At 25.3% G+C, this 19270-nt stretch overlaps 1 protein-coding gene across 4 annotated transcripts in view; it reads left to right on the forward strand.

The window, feature by feature from the left end:
• The window catches only part of LOC129966078 (cubilin-like), a 432527-nt gene that overhangs the window by 332593 nt on the left and 80664 nt on the right, over positions 1-19270 (forward strand). For 2 of the 4 annotated variants that reach the window (XM_056080450.1, XM_056080451.1), the window contains exon 1: positions 4942-5298. The exons of the other annotated variants lie outside the window; for them this stretch is intronic. The gene's annotated coding sequence lies outside the window, so the exon portion shown is untranslated. Of the gene's footprint in view, positions 1-4941; positions 5299-19270 lie in introns of those variants that run through there. 4 annotated transcript variants of the gene reach the window in all.

Here is a 19270-nt window from a genome sequence, read left to right on the forward strand (position 1 = left end):
TTATTATTTTTTACTTTCACTTTCAAAAAGATAATGGTATAAAACTGTGTTTTAATAAGATCAAAAATTGAAAAATCTATTAATTTCTATTGAAAAATCTATTTAATTTCGGTATGTCATGCAATTTTTTTCCCCTTATTCTTAGATTTTTTTAAAATTTTTGCTCAATGTTTGCAACAATGTTGTCATTCTTGTAATAAAACGGAAAATGATTCATTATATCATCGTATTATTTTTTCCCAGTGTTAATTCTATAATTATTAATCATCACCTATACATTAGCTTCATTAATTTTAAATTAGATTTTCATTTTGTTGCAGTTGCCTGTTATATATTTATGTCATTCCAGTAAGTTCGCTAAATGAAGGGACTTTCTTTTTATTCGATAATGTTGAGCAGTAAAATAGTTTTTCGTCTTTTTTTTTTACTGTGATTGATGATATTTCTTTTTTTGCTATGATTTTTAATTAGAAATACTTAGTTTCAATTTAATTTCGAATTTATTATAACCCAATTTTTTTTCCTTTTGCATGTTTAGATGATGATATAATAAAAAATTGCTCTGCTTAATATAGAATATTTTGATATTTAGAATCATTTTAAAAGAATTTTCAATTTTTAAAAAGTTCTTTTGGAAGTTTGATTTCATTTCCTCTGGATTTTTCCCGTATCGTCATTCTTTTACCCAGTTTCTAAATTTTTTTAAAACTTTTTTCTCTTGTGAATGTTCATTTGTTGAATTTGGCTTTTCCTGGTCATATAATTCATTGCTCTGAATATTAAAAAGGTATTATTTTGACAACATACTTAAAAATCATTTTGTTTCGCTAAGATTTCTGTTCTTTCTAAATTCTAGAAAGCAATAAAGATTAACTTTTAAATGGACATCCATTCTGTGCTAATATTTCAATATTTAAAAAAAAATCAAACTGACAATCTAACAAAACATCTGGTAGCTAAAAGCTGATAGTAAAATCTAAAATAGAAAACTGTGCAAAGAAGACATTCCATGTTTTGATTTTATTTTTGCTAGAAAATAAACTATTTTGTCTGATGGCTTTCGTAATCCAATAAAAATTATGGAAGCTGATACAGATGTAATTCGTAATTCAATTAGAAATTTCTTATAGATTTAGCGCTTATTTCGCGAAATCAGATACCAGATGTAATTCTTAATTCGATTAGAGATTATTTAATGATTTAGTTCTTATTTTCGAGCAGTATTTTTCTGTTCTTTTTCTCCTTACTTTTCAGAGGAATAATGGCATCTACAACTTATATATCCACTATTTTAGAATTGAAATTTGATATTTTTAAATGACTAAAGTTTATTTGTTAATATTTCTAAATGAATTTATCAGCTTTAAAATTTCCTTGCAAGAAATTTATTAAAAAATGACATTCTCAAGCTATAAAAAATTATCATCCAAGAATGCGTTCCAGAAAGAGAAACAAAAATATTTAAGGCACCTAGCCTAAGCAAATTTTTTTATGTTTATAATTATTAAATAAATAAAATTATATAAACTTATCTTATTTTTTGCAAACCTGACTTTATTTTTTTCTGCATTTGAAGAAAAAAAAATAATATTTAATAGATTAAATTGAACAGAAATGCAATAATTTTTAACTGAAATTTCAGTTTACTTAAATTATTATTTAAACTGAAACCCGCAAATTATTATCAGTTAAAATAATTAATCAGTTCAAAATAATTATTATCAGGTATTTATAAATATGTAAGTATAGTTTTTCACAATTCTTTATTGTCAATTATAAAATAGTAATTTTTCTTAAATTGCTTAGTAAACAAATTTTGTTGAAATTAAGAATTTATTTTATTCTTAATATAGTCTTCAAATAAAATTTTAATCTGTTCAAGTTTTTCGATCTCCGAAGGTAGATTGTAATTTTATTACATTTACTTTTTAATGTTAAGTTTATTTATAGTTATTTAAACTTCTATACAATATGTTTCAAAACTTTAAACTTCATACCAGACCATCATACCTACCAGGAGGCCACAATCGTCTGTTTTAGACGCAACATTCTAAAATTTTGTTTCATTGCTTTATTTTAGAGCTTAGACTGCATCTTTTCTATCCCGAAGAACTTTTATGACACCCAAGACATTAATGTTGACATGTTAACAGCTCCTAAATCTCCCTTTATTGCATTTCCTTTTATTTCTTTGCAACACACAAATGGAAACGAATGAATCATCTAGGTTATGATGCTTCTTATTGAATGGTTCTTTTGTGGGAAAAGGAAGTTACCAAGTTACTGATGCTACTACTTGCTTTTATAATTTTCTGTATATAAAAACAAGTAGTTAAACGAAAGTAAATATTATGATGGCAGAATCTTATTTGCAAGCAATTAATATAAAAACAATCTATAAACTAAGCACTAGTAAACAAACAACTCAATAAATTAAGTTTAGATCTTTCGATCATGCATGCTCATAAAAATCTCTTTTGCATATGAACTGGAGAAAAAGCATTTACAAATTGCCCTGAATAAAGATGAATTAAAACACTTGTGCATGTAATTTAAATTCGCCTGATAATGAAGGCTATAAATTTGGTTGTGTTTTTGATATGGATTGGAATGCAATGTAATAAAAACTTGATTTATTTCCCTTTTTTCATATGTAACCAAATACTTTTAGTTCGATATATCAGAACACAATTTTGAATCAAATCTATTCTTATGTGAAAAATTTTCATGTAATATATCGAACAACAAATATAGCAATAATTATTTTATAAATGAAAATATAAAGAAGTAAGATATTTTTATTTGCTGCAATTTAACTTATTATAAATAGAAAATATCAAAAACTATATTTATAATTTATAAAATTTTTATTCAGTATCTTGTCATACAGTCAATACGTAAAATAGAGATATAAGTTGAACATTAATTAATTTCCTCTATTGCAGCACTAATCGCCTTTAACGAACAGCTGGTACATGGAATGGTGATTGTGCTATGTTTCAATTGAACGGCTTATGCATAGTTTTATGCTTATAATTCTTTAAATTTTTTTTCTCTGCTATTTTCCAAAGAAATTTTAAGTACTAAATTTAGACATTAAATTCGTTCAATTTTATTATCTTATATCTGTTTCTGTGTATTGCATCTTTCCTAATGAAGATAAGTCTAATGATATCAGAGCGTCATTAAAAATGAAACTAACTGTTTATCTGTAAACTAATCGCCCATACTGTTCGAGATACAGTAATTTCATTTGCTTATCCTTCATTCAAATTGAGCAGAAAATAAACATAATCTTTCTTCTGTATCTTTTAACAATATAAATAAATCTTATGATCAAATATTTAATAAAAACGTTCTGAAAATTATTCGAAAAATTGTACAAGAAGAATTTACATAAATTATCTAAAAATCAGGGAAAAAACATTCGATAATTAAATTATTGAAATTAAAAATACAAACGTTTAAATATTTTTAAAAATCAGTTTTATTCAATGGTTTTTCTGTCGTCATATTGAAAAAAAAAGAAAAATACTCTTTCTGAAATTTGATTAGTTTAAATTGTTTTAAAAATCGCTCTCAGTTGCAAGCCCCCCCCCCCCCTTTAAAGAAAATTTGTGAAAATCTGACAGCTGTAGGCTCAATGGTTATAACCTGTAGAAGGCAAACATATATATATTCTTTTTTATTAGTAATAACGATTTTAAAAATCATAGTAGTAACTACATATTTACTGAATTATTTGATCGAAATAAAGGATTTTTCTGCAATAAATTTCATGGAGATTTATTGCATTAGATACTACTTTTCTGTTAAATATTATATTTGTCTCATTATTTTCTTTACTTATACATTTTAACATTTCTTTTTTTGAACTGTTATTTTCTCCTCCTTTATTTTTATTTTTTATGTTGGAACTTATTACTGATTTGCTGATGATAAAAAAATGCTGATTTTCAATTATATTAATTTACTGTAGATTAGAGTTTTAAGAATAACAATCCTTTCATAGCATACTATTATTAATGACACTAATTAGTTATAACAATATTTAACTAATTAGTGTATTGTCTTATATCTTCTAGAGTACAAATGTATTCAACTTTTATTGTATTGTTATCTTACCAAGTCAGAATAATCTTGCCTTAATACCTGGGCATTTTTGCATTGTCGATTTCAAATTATAATGTAATACTGGCTGTATCAAAATAAAAAAAAATCATTCAACCGGATTTAACTCAATAAGAGATAATTTTAATAATTTATGCAAAGAAAGCAATTTACCTCAAAATTTAAACGTATCAAAAATGGTCAACTTTTAGTATAGTAATCTACCACGTTTCAACGAAGTTGGTCTTTTAAAATTAATGGGTAATTTTTTTTTTCTATTTCGTTGAAGAGTTTTTAATAAATTTTTGAAATCCATATTGGCTAGTTCTTATTTTGAATGAATTTTAAACTACAATTTTCACAAAATGTCCTATCGCATACAATTTTGCTATTAAGCAAAGCAAATGTGCATTTATGGTAATGATTTCTGCGTAAGGAAATTATGAAAACTGTGCAACAGAGCAACCATTTCTGCAAACTTACTTAAGACATTAAAATTTGTTGCATCTTTTTCCGATGCATCCTCCCAAAATCTTTCGGCGAAAAAGTTCCAAAAACTTTGTTTAACGGCTGCTGTTTTCGTACATCATTTGCGGCTTTGAAGTCTGGTCCACAAACCTCTCAAGCCTTCTTGCCATTACTTTTCGAACATAAACGCACCTAAAAACCCATTTTTACAGCATCCGTTTCCGGCACCTAGCACAACAAATGCAGAAACGAGCTGTCCATTTTGGCAATAATATCACCTTCCGGCAGGCGCCAAGGTTTGGCGGAGAGGATGCAGAGCAGCAACCCTGAAACGGGGAGTTTTGCGAGGGCAGAAGAGCTTCTTCTACGAGATCCCTGGGTTCTCATTTCGCACCACCATGTTGCTAGTTGCCGTTGGATTCATCCTTATCCTTCTCATCGTCTTCCTCATTGTCATAGTTGTTTACATGCAGACCACTTGAGGAATGCCATGAAGGAACGGGAAAAATTTGGAGAAATTTGCCCCCCGAATTTCAGAGGAGAGAAGTTTAAAGAGTTTTAGAGATACGCCATCTATCTTTACGGCTGGACCATACTCACCTGGGTGCTTTTGTATTAAACTCTTTTCTTTTTCTCCTCTCTCAGAAAGAACTTCCGACGAACTCCCATTTTTGAAGAGTGGTGCGTTTAATTTTCAGTGTCAAAGACCTTAACCGAAAAGTAAGTATCAGAAATATAATGTAAATAATTTGTGTTTCGGTGTCTGATCGGCGATTTTCAGTTTCGTTTTTGTCCCAGTAGGATGTCCCAGTAACTGTCAAATTTCACTTAACTTAGTTCTTGGTGTTGCCTATTCAAACAATCTATAAAGTCCTCTTTTTTCTTGTAACTCAAAGTAATTAAATTTTCAATGTACAGATATATAAAGACTTTCCAGAAATCCAAATTGTTATTTGGATGACGCACTTAGCTTACTTTGCTGACAATTATAGAAAAATTGTAAAAATGATGACTGCGTAAAATATTTAAATGTGTGGATGTATATTAGCATTAAATTAAAAAAAAATTATTAATTTTCTTTTACTAAAATTGCAAGGTAGATTTGTTTCAATTGCAATAATTGAGATCAATCTTCTAAAAACTTTCAGATTCTAGTTTTGCTTTAAACTCATTAAAAATTGAAAAAAGGACATATTTCTGTACATTTGAGAGGATTTATTCAGTTCAAAAATAAACAATTTGGAATACATAACAGTTAATTATTCTTCACATATTACCTTATTAGAGATTTATTTGAATTATCTTTAGAACATTTTAATTCAAATAGAATTCAGATTTTGTAGAATAGTTATTTAAACAAAAAAATTTAAAAAAAAAATGTTTTTTAAAAGTATTACATAAAGCGTTTTTTTAAAGAATTTAACACAGACTGTCTGAGATTCAGTTGTGGTTTTTGAATCAGAAAGTACTTATACAAAAATATTAAAAACGATACATGATACATAAATAATAAAAAAAACTACATGGACTACATAAGCAAATATTTAAAAAAAGTATCGATATCAAAAGTTTGAATCATAGAGTCACAGATCATTTGAAATACAATAAATTATTTTTGAATTGTATGGATTTCAATTAATCTTATCATTGATTATGTAACGTTTCATGAGGACAATGTTCCATAAATATTCCTTTTATTATAATGAAACTATAGTTTTGTTTGGAATTCTCAAATAAAATAATAGTAATATAATCTAATTTAAAGAAGGGGAAATTAATCCTCTTTTGGCATTACATATATCGTGGTAAAAAATTAGAATTATAATTTTTGCTGTGACTATTTTTCTTCAAATTAATGAATTCGATGAATTTCTAAAATAAAAAATTATTTAAAATTACTAAAAAGCTCAAAGATTTGAATGTTCTAAGCATATAAGAGTTTTGCAATCATAAAAAAAATTATCGTTAAATCAGTCTAAAAAAGAAAAAAATCGTTTTGCATAAGCAAAGGAGATGCCAAATTTTATTTTTATTATATGAATATTTCTTCATCAATTTATTAATAAAATATATTCTAAAGTTCATCAGCTCTTTTTAATCTCTGTAAAAGCATCAATACTATAATTTATCAACTAATTTGAATTAAATCCATAGCCTTTATTCTAGAAAATTTTGCTTGCTGCCTCAAACTATTCCCTTTTTTAAGATAAATTAAGTTAAGGTAAAAAAATATTTTTAATAAATAGCATTTTGAAGTTATTGATAGAAATATAATAAGTTTAATTTCCATGAAACCCAGAATTTTATAAACTATTTGTAATGACACAAATATTCTTCAATCACTAAAATTCTACGAGAGACTGTTCCAATCAAATTATTTTAATGAAAAAGCATTTAAATGCAAAAGAGAGGAAAAATCAATTGACAAATTTTAATTAATCTTATGAGAAATTCATGCATTTTTTTTAATATTGACAATACAATGAGGAATATTTCTCTTTTTCATTTACAAATAGCTCTCTGTGGTAATTAAGAATGCAACAAGTTAGTTTTTTATATACTTGCTATATTAATATTCTGAAAAATTTCATAATTTTTTCTAACATTTCATGGAATACTTTAAAAAATTATGCATGCATTTTTCTTTAGATATCTCATTGAAATTTATTTTAAATTCTATTTGCATATAATTTTTGTTTTTTCTCTAGTATTCATTTTTATTTATTTAAAAAAGTGAAAAAAATTGAAGAAAAAGCTTGACGCATGCATTTTGTTACCAGTTTCATATGCTGTATTACATATTTATCATAATTTATAAGCATACACAGAGGGGATTTTAATAATTAAATCCGCAAAAAAGGAATTGTTTGGAAAATTCAAAGATAATTATTCATTTTGAAGTTAGGAATTATATAACCAAGAACATTCTGATTTAAAACAATAAAATATATTGTATTTATATTGATTATTATATAAATGAATCCAAATGGAGTTTTGGATCATTGCGCACATGCGAATTAAAAAAGCAAAGTGCAATCTTTATTTTGTAGATATAATCATCTCTAGTATTATATGCGCAGGCGCCATATATATTTGACCTATTGCAACGGTAAATTTTTATGCCTGAAAAATTAATTATTTGTACCATTTTCCCGGGTGCATCTTGATATTTGATTTGAAATTGCATATAAAATAGAGGCTTTAATATTTCCAATTATAAAGGGCAGTTTTGTTCAAATACGATGTCATGCTTTTTCTATACAATTATTATCCTGAAACGATTATTAACTCTATCTCATGAATTTTACAAAACCAGCTAGACCTATATAAAATCTAGAACACACATTTTACATTCAACATTAATAAATGGGATTCTTGTCGAAATTTATTTTCTTTAATGTTAATTTCTTTTATTTAAGAGTTAACAGAAAATCATTAAACTTATGATAATTATGATAATTTCTTATTTTAAAATTTTCTTTTTTTTAATTAAATTTTCTTATTTTACTGAAATGAATATGAGCAAAAATTTTTTTAATGTATTAATTCTTTGGTTTTCATATATTATAAAGTTAAAAATTATTAAATACCAACAAAGAAAAAATATAAAATATTTTCTTTTTATTCAATGCATGTTTTTGCATTATTCCTAATTGCGTTTATATATCCAAAAACAATAGCTTCATAAATATCTATTATTGATTCTAAAAAAATTACAAATTTAAAAATGCTCAGTGTGTGTTTAAATTTTTAAGGGCATTAATTAACAAAAATTGTAAATTTTTAGTGAAAAAATTTAGTAATTCTTTCTTTTATTTATAAAAATATTTTACGTCAAATTGGATATTAAATTAATAATATTTTTTTGATAATTTATAATTTAATAGCATAGAAACAATGCTTCTTTAATTATTGAATTATTTTAAATAAACTAAAAATGTAAGCATTAAAGCATCAAAATGAAATTATCATCGCTGCATAATGAAGGATTAATTATTAACGGACATCAAAATTATATTTATGTTGTATAATTATTAATTTTTTGCAATAAAAATTTTGCCATGAAGTATTTTTTAAATTTTAGATGATTCATATAGAGACATGAGAGATATTTGACTTTAAGGATTTTTTACTTATTTTAAACTTTTGGATTTAATGTTTTTTTTTCCTTTAAATTATACATGCTCTTTTTCTAAATGTATATTATAAAATTAATTCAAATCATTTTCTTTTAATATCAAATATAATATTTTTATTGAAGTTCATTTCAAAACTACTTCTTAAATAATAGCGATAGACTGGTGGAAATATATTTGTCAAAAAAAGGCCTTTATAAAATTGCATGAATAAAATGCGCATAAGTATTTAATATATTATTAAACATCTTCGGTCTTGTTTCAAAAAGCAATGCAAGTTATCAATATCAAGCTAGATAAGAAATGTAATTGCATTCAGAAGATAGAAAATAAAATGTCAATAATTTTTTATTAAATAATTGTGTCATTTCAATTCATATAATTGATTTAAATTTGGTAAATAGTAAGAATTCGAACCAAAGAATTCACCAGATTGCACCAATTTGTAATCAAATTTACGAAATTATTTTTTTCCTTCTAATACAACCACCCGTATCTGCTCCTCCTATTTAAATCAGATGATTAAGGAAATTGATTGAAATATCATGTCATCGTGAAAGTTCCCACCGTTTTCTCCATGTTTCTAAACCAAAAAAAAAAAAAAAAAAAAAAAAAAAAAAAGATTGGAAGATCTTCTCAATCGATTATGTCATTAAGGGTGACGCGACGTTTACATTCCCAGTAATGAAAGATCTGAAGATTGGGAAAATAAAGATTGCTGCTAGGGGCTTCGCCACATAATTTTCTCTTTGTTCAAACACGATTTGTTTTGCTTTAATGTTTTAGTTGAGGAAGTAGCTAACTTCCTCATTTTTATATAATTTTTTTCTCGAAATTAGGGAAAAATTATAATAAAGATGAAAATCTTTCAAGGTGCTTTATGTGAAATAAAGAATGTAATGCAAATTCTCTTTTTATTTTGAAAAAGTAATTAGAATTTCTAGTAAAATTCACTTTTTTTTAATTGGAAGAAGACATTTCATTTTATAATATTTAATATTATATTGTGCTTAACTTTTATTTATAGAACTTAAACATTATTATCTACATTATTCTGAATAAGTATCTACATTAAAATAAAAAAGAAAATGGTTTTGTGAAAATATTTTCTTGCGAATTTTTTCTAATGTAACATCTTTTCAAATAAATATTTTGATATAATTTATATTTATGAAATAGATATTTGGTATAGGTATTTTGAGCGTATAAAATAAATGTTTTTTTAAATATTTAACTCTGATATGTAAGAAATGCTGTTATTCAAATTTCAAATAGAGATCATGTAAAAAATAAGTAGATCTCGTAAAATATTATATTCAAAATTAATTTTCCATTTGTCTATGTTTTCCTTCATATTTTAGAAAAAAAAATGCTTTATATATTTTCAAATTCTATGATATTGATTAACACATCATGTTTGCATTCTTAATTTCAACATCAGCTGAAATATCACATTAGTATGAAAATCTCAAAAATGTACAATAAAATTGAATTTTCACATTTTAATAAAAATGATAATACCATATATGTATATGATTTTTTTTCAATATCCTTTTATTTTACTAATATTATTTAGAATAGAATATAATTTTGAATGTAAATTAAAAATATTTTTAATTTCTACTTAAATTTCTCAGTTATGGAGATAAATTAAATTTTTGATAGCGTACATAACCAAATTTCATTAAATATGGAATGTCTTTCTTAAAGAGATGTTAATTTGAAATTATTGATTATGAATTACAACGTGTAATTGATGTATTTAAAATTTCGGTATTTTTTTATAATTTTAAACAAAATAATATTTTCTAGCATTTTTAAAAAGATTTCACTGTTTTATCAGTAATGTTATAACGCCTTGTAAAAACATTTGAATACTTTTCATATTTTAAGATATATTTTTATGCATTATTTCTTAACAGTTACTTGATAAAAAAAAAACTTGATAAAATTTAACATTTATCAGCGTTTAATCAGTGAAATTATTTTCTGACTGATTATCTGAATAAATATTTAATTATTTTGTGTCATATTAAAATGTCTTTATGTATTTTTTATTAATATCTTCTAGAAAAAATATTCATTAACATCTGTTATTCGCTACATTTTTATCTTATCTTATTATTATTACTTATTTATTATTTGAATATTGGAATTTTTTTTGATACGTTTAAAAACATTATCTTATCTCGTTAGAATAAAAAGAAATATATTTTTGTAAAAACATTTCAAGAGCCGTTGATTGCTTTTCATAGTAATTCTAAGGAGATACTAATTAATTTAATATTTTTCTAGGATGTGTTCTTAAGGTTTTCATGCTTTTTTTATTGTCGATAATTCTTGCTAATTTCTAATCAGATGTTTTTATGAATATTAAATTTCTAAAAGTTAAAAATTTCCTTTTCTCGCTTTATGTATCTTTGGCTATATTATTAATTTTTGAATTGCACATTATGTTTTAATTTACCAATAAAGCTGCAATAAACGAGGTTAAATTGCTTAAATATTCATTTTTTATCATGAATATTCGATAAGTAGTATATTACATTTAAGAAATAAATAAATAGTAAATACATGGGAAAAAAATTCAAATTTTAATATCTTTGTAGTTCAAAAGAGAATTTTTTATAATAGCTTATATCATAGTAGCTTTCAAACAAGCATCCAACTGTATATGAACATCATTATTAATGTTCATATACAGTTGGATGCTTGATTTAACTTTTAAACTGTAAATTTACTTTAATTGATGAATAAAATTTTAATAAGTAAAATTAACATAATTTAAATTCTTCTCATCAATTCTAAAGATTTATCAATTAGCAAATTTTATTTTATAATTTTATTCAAATGATGCTTTTATTGTTAGTTGCATATAAATGATCTTTATATACAGCTGCATGTTTAATTTAATTTTTCAACAATGCATTTACTTTAAATGGTGTATGAAATTGTAACAAGCGATATTCAAACTATTCGAATTCTAAAGTGGCTGCATTTATTCCAAATATCCATCAACTAGCAAATTTGTTTGATGATAAGAAACAATAAGTGCAATGTTGAAATTGAAAACTTAAACAGATTTAGGATGGAAAAATATATTTAGAAAATAACTTAGGATCCAACATATTTAAGATCATTTGGCAATTCAACTTTTATGTAATTTTCTTTTAATGAATAATTTCTTAATAGAAGTGGGTAGGTAAATTCCTAAAATGCTTTTTTAATCTTCCTTTTAAGAGCTCAGAAGAGCAAATAAGGAACAAATAAAATATAAGATTGGATACAAGATAGATAATATATTATTCTTGAGAGAAAATGAATGGAAGAAAAAAATCAACTTTCTAATTATAAAAATTGCAAAAATAATATAGTTTCCTTTAAAACTGTGAGAGAAACACGACTCATATAAATAAAAACTTGAGCTCCAAACGATTTTTGAGAAAGAAAACGGCAATAGTGCTAAAATACATGATCTTGAAATATTTCATTTTTCCTTCGATATTAAGCTAGAGAAAAGCGGCATATGAAAAAAAGGCAGCAATAACTCAAAAATTCATAAATATTTCATGCGTTTTCAGCATTGAATGAGGCCTTTAGCTAGATGTACAATTCGAAAAATCATATAAATATATATATACTGATATAATCTATCATGTATAAGTTGCTTAAAAATAACATATTTGTAGAATTCCAAATCAATGTAATATCCGCTTTATGTTTTCACATTTTTTTGGCAAATGGAGTTCCTTTTATCCATAAAATAATATAAAAATTCTCAACTTCGAAGCGAGCGAGTTACTTGACAAATTGCTTGATGTTGAAACAAATGATCCTCTGTGGCGATTTCTGAACAATAGGGGAGCAACAAGTTATTTTTTATATCCTTTCCGCATTCATCTTTTGAAAAATTTTGCTGTTAAATTCATTTAAAACTTTCTTTCTTCATCCCAATCTTGATGTCTCCATGTAAAGATTAATGCACTTCAGGGAAATGAATAACCTAGTGCATACTTTTATTGTTATAGCTCTCTCAACGAGTCGACCCACGTTAGAAGATTCTGAACTGAGATAAAGGTGGTTAAAAATTTAATCCCAAAATAACGATGATTAATATTTCTGAAAGCCTTTCTTTCTTTTTTAACTGTAACTATGCAAAAGTATTTTGTCTTTTGGTTTTACTTTTCTTTAATATTTCTATTATATGGAAAATTATAAATGAAGATGTTTTGAAAAGAAATTTAAGGTTTTCAAATTCAATAAAATTCATTTTATTATTTTGAATCGTTTTGAAAATATTAATCTTTAAAAAAATTTTCTCTTCTAACCATCATTTCTTTTTACAGCTATTTTTATTGTTAGAAATTTGAATTTATTTTTGGATACATATGATAAAAATACAAATTGCTGATAATTTTATTTAATTATCTATTATATGGAAAATTATAAATGAAGTTGTTTTTAAAGGAAATTAATTGTTTTCAAATTCAATAAAATTTATTTTATTATTTTGAATCGTTTTGAAAATATTAATCTTTAAAAAAAATTTCTCTTCTAACCATCATTTCTTTTTACAGCTATTTTTATAGTTAGAAATTTGAATTTATTTTTGGATACACATGATAAAAATACAAATTGCTGATAATTTTATTTAATTTTCTATTATATGGAAAATTATAAATGAAGATGTTTTTAAAAGAAATTAATTGTTTTCAAATTCAATAAAATTTATTTTATTATTTTGAATCGTTTTGAAAATATTAATCTTTAAAATAATTTTCTCTTCTAACCATCATTTCTTTTTACAGCTATTTTTATTGTTAGAAATTTGAATTTATTTTTGGATGCACATGATAAAAATACAAATTGCTGATAATTTTATTTAATTTTCTATTATATGGAAAATTATAAATGAAGATGTTTTTAAAAGAAATGAATTGTTTTCAAATTCAATAAAATTTATTTTATTATTTTGAATCGTTTTGAAATTATTAATCTTTAAAATAATTTTCTCTTCTAACCATCATTTCTTTTTACAGCTTTTTTTATTGTTAGAAATTTGAATTTATTTTTGGATACATATGATAAAAATACAAATTGCTGATCATTTTATTTAATTATCTATTATATGGAAAATTATAAATGAAGTTGTTTTTAAAGGAAATTAATTGTTTTCAAATTCAATAAAATTTATTTTATTATTTTGAATCGTTTTGAAAATATTAATCTTTAAAATAATTTTCTCTTCTAACCATCATTTCTTTTTACAGCTATTTTTATTGTTAGAAATTTGAATTTATTTTTGGATACATATGATAAAAATACAAATTGCTGATAATTTTATTTAATTATCTATTATATGGAAAATTATAAATGAAGTTGTTTTTAAAGGAAATTAATTGTTTTCAAATTCAATAAAATTCATTTTATTATTTTGAATCGTTTTGAAAATATTAATCTTTAAAAAAAATTTCTCTTCTAACCATCATTTCTTTTTACAGCTATTTTTATAGTTAGAAATTTGAATTTATTTTTGGATACACATGATAAAAATACAAATTGCTGATAATTTTATTTAATTTTCTATTATATGGAAAATTATAAATGAAGATGTTTTTAAAAGAAATGAATTGTTTTCAAATTCAATAAAATTTATTTTATTATTTTAAATCGTTTTGAAAATATTAATCTTTAAAATAATTTTCTCTTCTAACCATCATTTCTTTTTACAGCTTTTTTTTTTGTTAGAAATTTGAATTTATTTTTTGGATACACATGATAAAAATATAAAAAATGCTGATATTCATCAAAAATTATTTTTAATCGAATCCTTTAGCTTAATAATAGTATCAAATTAGTTAGTTATTCATTAATATATTACTTTGCATTTTTCTAAAATTTTCTCGTATAGCTTATTTGAAATAAACGTAAAAAAAAAACTCTCTTCCGCACATCTCCCATGATCAATCTAAATAATCAAAATATAGCTGATTTAGATTGCTCATTAAATATTAAATCTTTGATTTATGTCTATTGATTTATCACAAAATATATCACATTTCATCTAAATTGTATTGAACTAAAACCAATGTTTTAAAAATTAATACTATAGGGCATCTTAAAAAAACCCTTTTAATAGTTCTATATGCATTCTTTCTGAGGTACTTAATTTTCACATTAAAAATAAATACATAATTAATAAAATCCTTTTTAGTTAGAGATTTAAAAATTTTTTTAACTTCATATAACCTTTATGTATATTCTTATTCTCAATAATTTATACAAATGATGGTTAAGGAATTAAATGTCAGTGCTATCCGATAGATACGTTAATTAAAATATTTAGTTAATTATAATAATTTTTATCTTTTTCTGTTATTTTAATAATAGTAAAAAATAAAAACCGAAATTGAAATATATGTCAAAAGGAATCAAAAATAACTTTTAAGCATACAATTAAATTTTAATAGTTTCTGGGCGCAGTTCATGCTATATTAAGTTCATGAAAATGTTAATACTTACTTTAACATGTTTGTCTCAACTACATCTTACCTGCATAACAGAGTGATGTGTGAATAATTATACTTGTTGAGTATTATTCACGCTAGGATACCGTTAGTAATTAATTCATCCGCTTATGAAAGTTAGCTTCTGCATTAACCCCAAACTTAACTCTTTATTCGATGCCGAGGGGAATGCGAATTAGAGAAAATGAAAGGTTTGAATTTAGCATTAAATAATCTGCATCACAAATGCAATAAATGGAAATTCCATGAAAGGGATAGAGATTCCAGTAAATCATTTGTTTTAAAAATTCTTCTCTTTTGAAAAGAAATATAATTTGTAAAGAAACATTATTCGGGATTTTTCTAACGAAATAAATAAATATGCATTTTGAGATCAGATTACCACGATCAAAAACAGTTCTAAATAATTTATACTTCAACGTATAATGAGGGTAATTCAAAACAGGATTACTTTAGAAGCCTGTTATCCCCATTGTAATGATAATGAGGTAGTGTTGACATTTATTCAATTGTATTGCTTTCACTTTTCTCCAAAACACCACAGTGATTTGTTAGTTTTTCACAGTTGTCATAACTAAATAGTATAATGCGTCTTTGAATAATTTCTACATTGCAAAAGTTAAGGATTAATGAGAATGTGTGAAATCTTTTTTCCTATTGAAAAGCCTTCATTATTCATTTTTGATGCATACACAATCTCTCCCACTGGGAGGGCACCTCGTAATTGAGGATGAGAAGCTTCCCGCATGGTGACTGGTTCTCGCCACATTTGTGGGTATAAAAAAGGGTGAGGGTGGCTATCTCCCATTGATAACGGGAACGTTCTTCCTTAGGGAAGGATTGTAACGTGGCCGGTAATGTCCCTTAGTACTCAAACACAGTTCCCGCCAGTTGATGTCGCGGTAGTCCGGTCATTCAAGTTTTCCCGTGTATCTTCGGGTGGGTTGGAGTAGTCAGTCTATGATGCAGACGCAATCTTAGAGAAAGTTTTGGTTTACGTAGTCCTTATTCTGTGATTAATATTAATGTTTCATATCGGGAAGAACATTAATCAAAGATAATTCGAAAATTTGGAGCTCTCTTGTGCCATCTGACATTCTTTATGGTGAGGATGTGAGTTTTTAGTTTTGTACAATTCCTAATTTAAATATCCATGGGACTATTGAATATTTAATTAAAAATGATTAACTGATAATGCGATGTTAAGACATGGCTTTTCATTAAGAGAATATGTATCCTCTCTTGATTATAGAGCATAGCATAAAAATATTAAAAATAATTAGGAGTTGTTGGATCATACAAATATAGATAATAAGTTAATTTAAAAGATGTCTACTTTTAATATTTGACTTTGTGTTTACTCTTTTGTTCTCGAAATAAAAATACATCTTGAAAAAAAGCTAGTTTGAATCAATAATAGAAAAGAGGAGGAACTGTGTCGGTGGAATCGAGCGTGATCCCAAAAATAACTTCCTGATGAATTTTCAACAATCGAACTTTCATTTGGAACAACATATTGAAAGAAAGTAGTAATTTGAAACGTCACCTTTTAATTATTCGTATTAAAAATATTTTTAGTAAATATGAATTTATTTTAGATTTTTGATTCATCTTTTTAGACATTCTGTGTTATATGTTCGAAAAAAAAATCAGATCCTTTTCAATTTCTATTTTTTTCCCCGTTCAAAAATCAATAACAATTTTCTTTTTAATCTACTTGGAGATGGTGTGTAGCAATTTCTTAATCTTACACCATAGATTAGGTTTATACTTGAGCCAACTATTCATTCTTAAAGATCTCCTCTATATATTCAAAAACTCTGAGTATTTATAGATTAACTACTAATTAATATTATACATACGCTAATTCCTCAATGAAATAACTTGAAACATTTAAATTCCCGATAAAAACTATATCAACAAAGATTTTAATCTCCTGGAATTACTTCGAAAAATTAATAAAATTATGGAAAAGATATAGCAAAAAATAATTAATAATTTCTAATGATTAAATAGTAGCAATTAAAATGATTAATAATTTTTAGTGATCAATTATAATTAATAGTCTTAATACTTATCCTGAAATTATGCATTTGACAATTTTAGCATACCTTCCTTCTTCTGTGATGCAGGTGGTTTGAATTTCCAAATCTTGATAAAAATTTTCTTAAGTGATTTATTATATTCTAACACACACACACACACACACACACACACACACACACACACACACACACACACACACACACACACACACACATATATATATATACCACCACTAATGACATAAATTCCTCATAGACGTCACATTATTTATCATGGGCAGATAGATATATCATACGCTTTAATTTTATCTTAAAAGTATAACTATCGCAAATTTCCGTTTTGTATGAATTTACAAATTTTTGCACTTTTTGAAACTTTCCGTTCTATACTTCTTTTTTTATTTTTTAAAACTTTCAATCTCTCCAATTTCGCAATATAATGAGTAAATATTGCATCTCTACATCATTGTCGGGTTTCGAAATAGTATATCGGACTTCTAGAAATCATTTTTGAACTGATAATGTGTATATGAACAATACTTTGGATGTTTTTTCTTCTTTTGACCAGGAAAATGTTTAATTCTTTATGAGTTGTTGTGTATTTATTAATTTTATTTATCCCGAGAATAATCCTTTCTTAGCTTACATGTTTTACCAACCGCAATTGTCTCCCGAAAACTTTCACGCATATTCTCTGTTAAATTTTATATGCCAGAGAGCGTCTTACAAGGCATTCGCGTACAATAGTGGTGAAATATTAATTTTGGCATGAATTTAGCAGTTTTAAAGAATCTATCGTGTGATCTTTCCCGAATTATTTGGCAATCAATTCTTGGCATGCGTTAATAGTATCCAAAAATCGAATCACTGTTTTATATAAGTTTTTATCAAACGACTGAAACAAAAATTTGACACAAAACTACACTTGTAATCACAAAATTCCATACCAAATTTCATATATCTTCATTGCGTCTTTGAGTAATCAAGGTTACATCTTCTTTAAAGTACAAACCGCCAGACAGTTAAGACTTAAAGCCAGACTTCTGAACAGATTTTACTCAAAATATGATAGAAATCTGCAAATTTGAGGTAAAGATCGTATACCGAATTTCAAATGTCCAGCTCAAAGCACTTTTGAGTTATATTTATCATAGACAGAAAGGCAGACATTTTCTGAAATTATGTTTCTCGAACTCATAGAGGTCTAAAACGTGGAGTTCCGTCCAACTCTCGATTTCGAATTTTTTGACAATTACTATACTTTCCATATACTATGTATACGAGAAAGGAAACACTGATATACACCAAATGATGACCTTACTTTAAATTAGGGTCTAAGTTAAATACTCGTGGTTAGATAGACCATTTTTCAAAGTTTTTATTTTAAAATGATTATTTTTTCTTCTTTAATTAAAACGATAAACATCACATTATGACATCTAAAAGCATTTTTAATATGTTTAAATAAACTTACAGAATACTGAAATCTTAAATCATTTTAAAATTACACATTACAATGTCTTTAAATGGCAATCTGCTTCTCTAGTGGAGTGAGCAATTATATATTTTGTTTTGATTAATATATTCTACATTTTTAAATGTTTCTGTTCCATCTACCTTGATTTCAATAAAGCGTTGTTTTAAATTGCTCCAGAAGCTGTTTCACTTTTTTTTCCCAACCATCTACACTCGTTTGGATCCAGTATTCAACTTGGTGAAAGGTCATCGATCTCCAGCAACAGTTCCTCCCTATACCGAGAATTAGAAGCATGGCAGAAACGCTGACACCACTTACAAGCCAACAAATCTCATTAAGGAAGAAGTTCAATCGTTTGTTTCGAGTGTTAACGGTTAAACCTCATTGTTCAACTCGACAGGCGGGCGGCTTCATTATGGATTTTCTTACTGGGCAAGCAAGCTGTTAGACTTTGCTTAGATGCTGCTTCACAGTAAATTCATGCGAAGAGGTGTCATTTGAGTGTGA

This window comes from Argiope bruennichi, chromosome 4 (genome assembly GCF_947563725.1).
Source record: "Argiope bruennichi chromosome 4, qqArgBrue1.1, whole genome shotgun sequence".
Classification (NCBI taxonomy): Eukaryota; Metazoa; Arthropoda; class Arachnida; order Araneae; family Araneidae; genus Argiope; species Argiope bruennichi.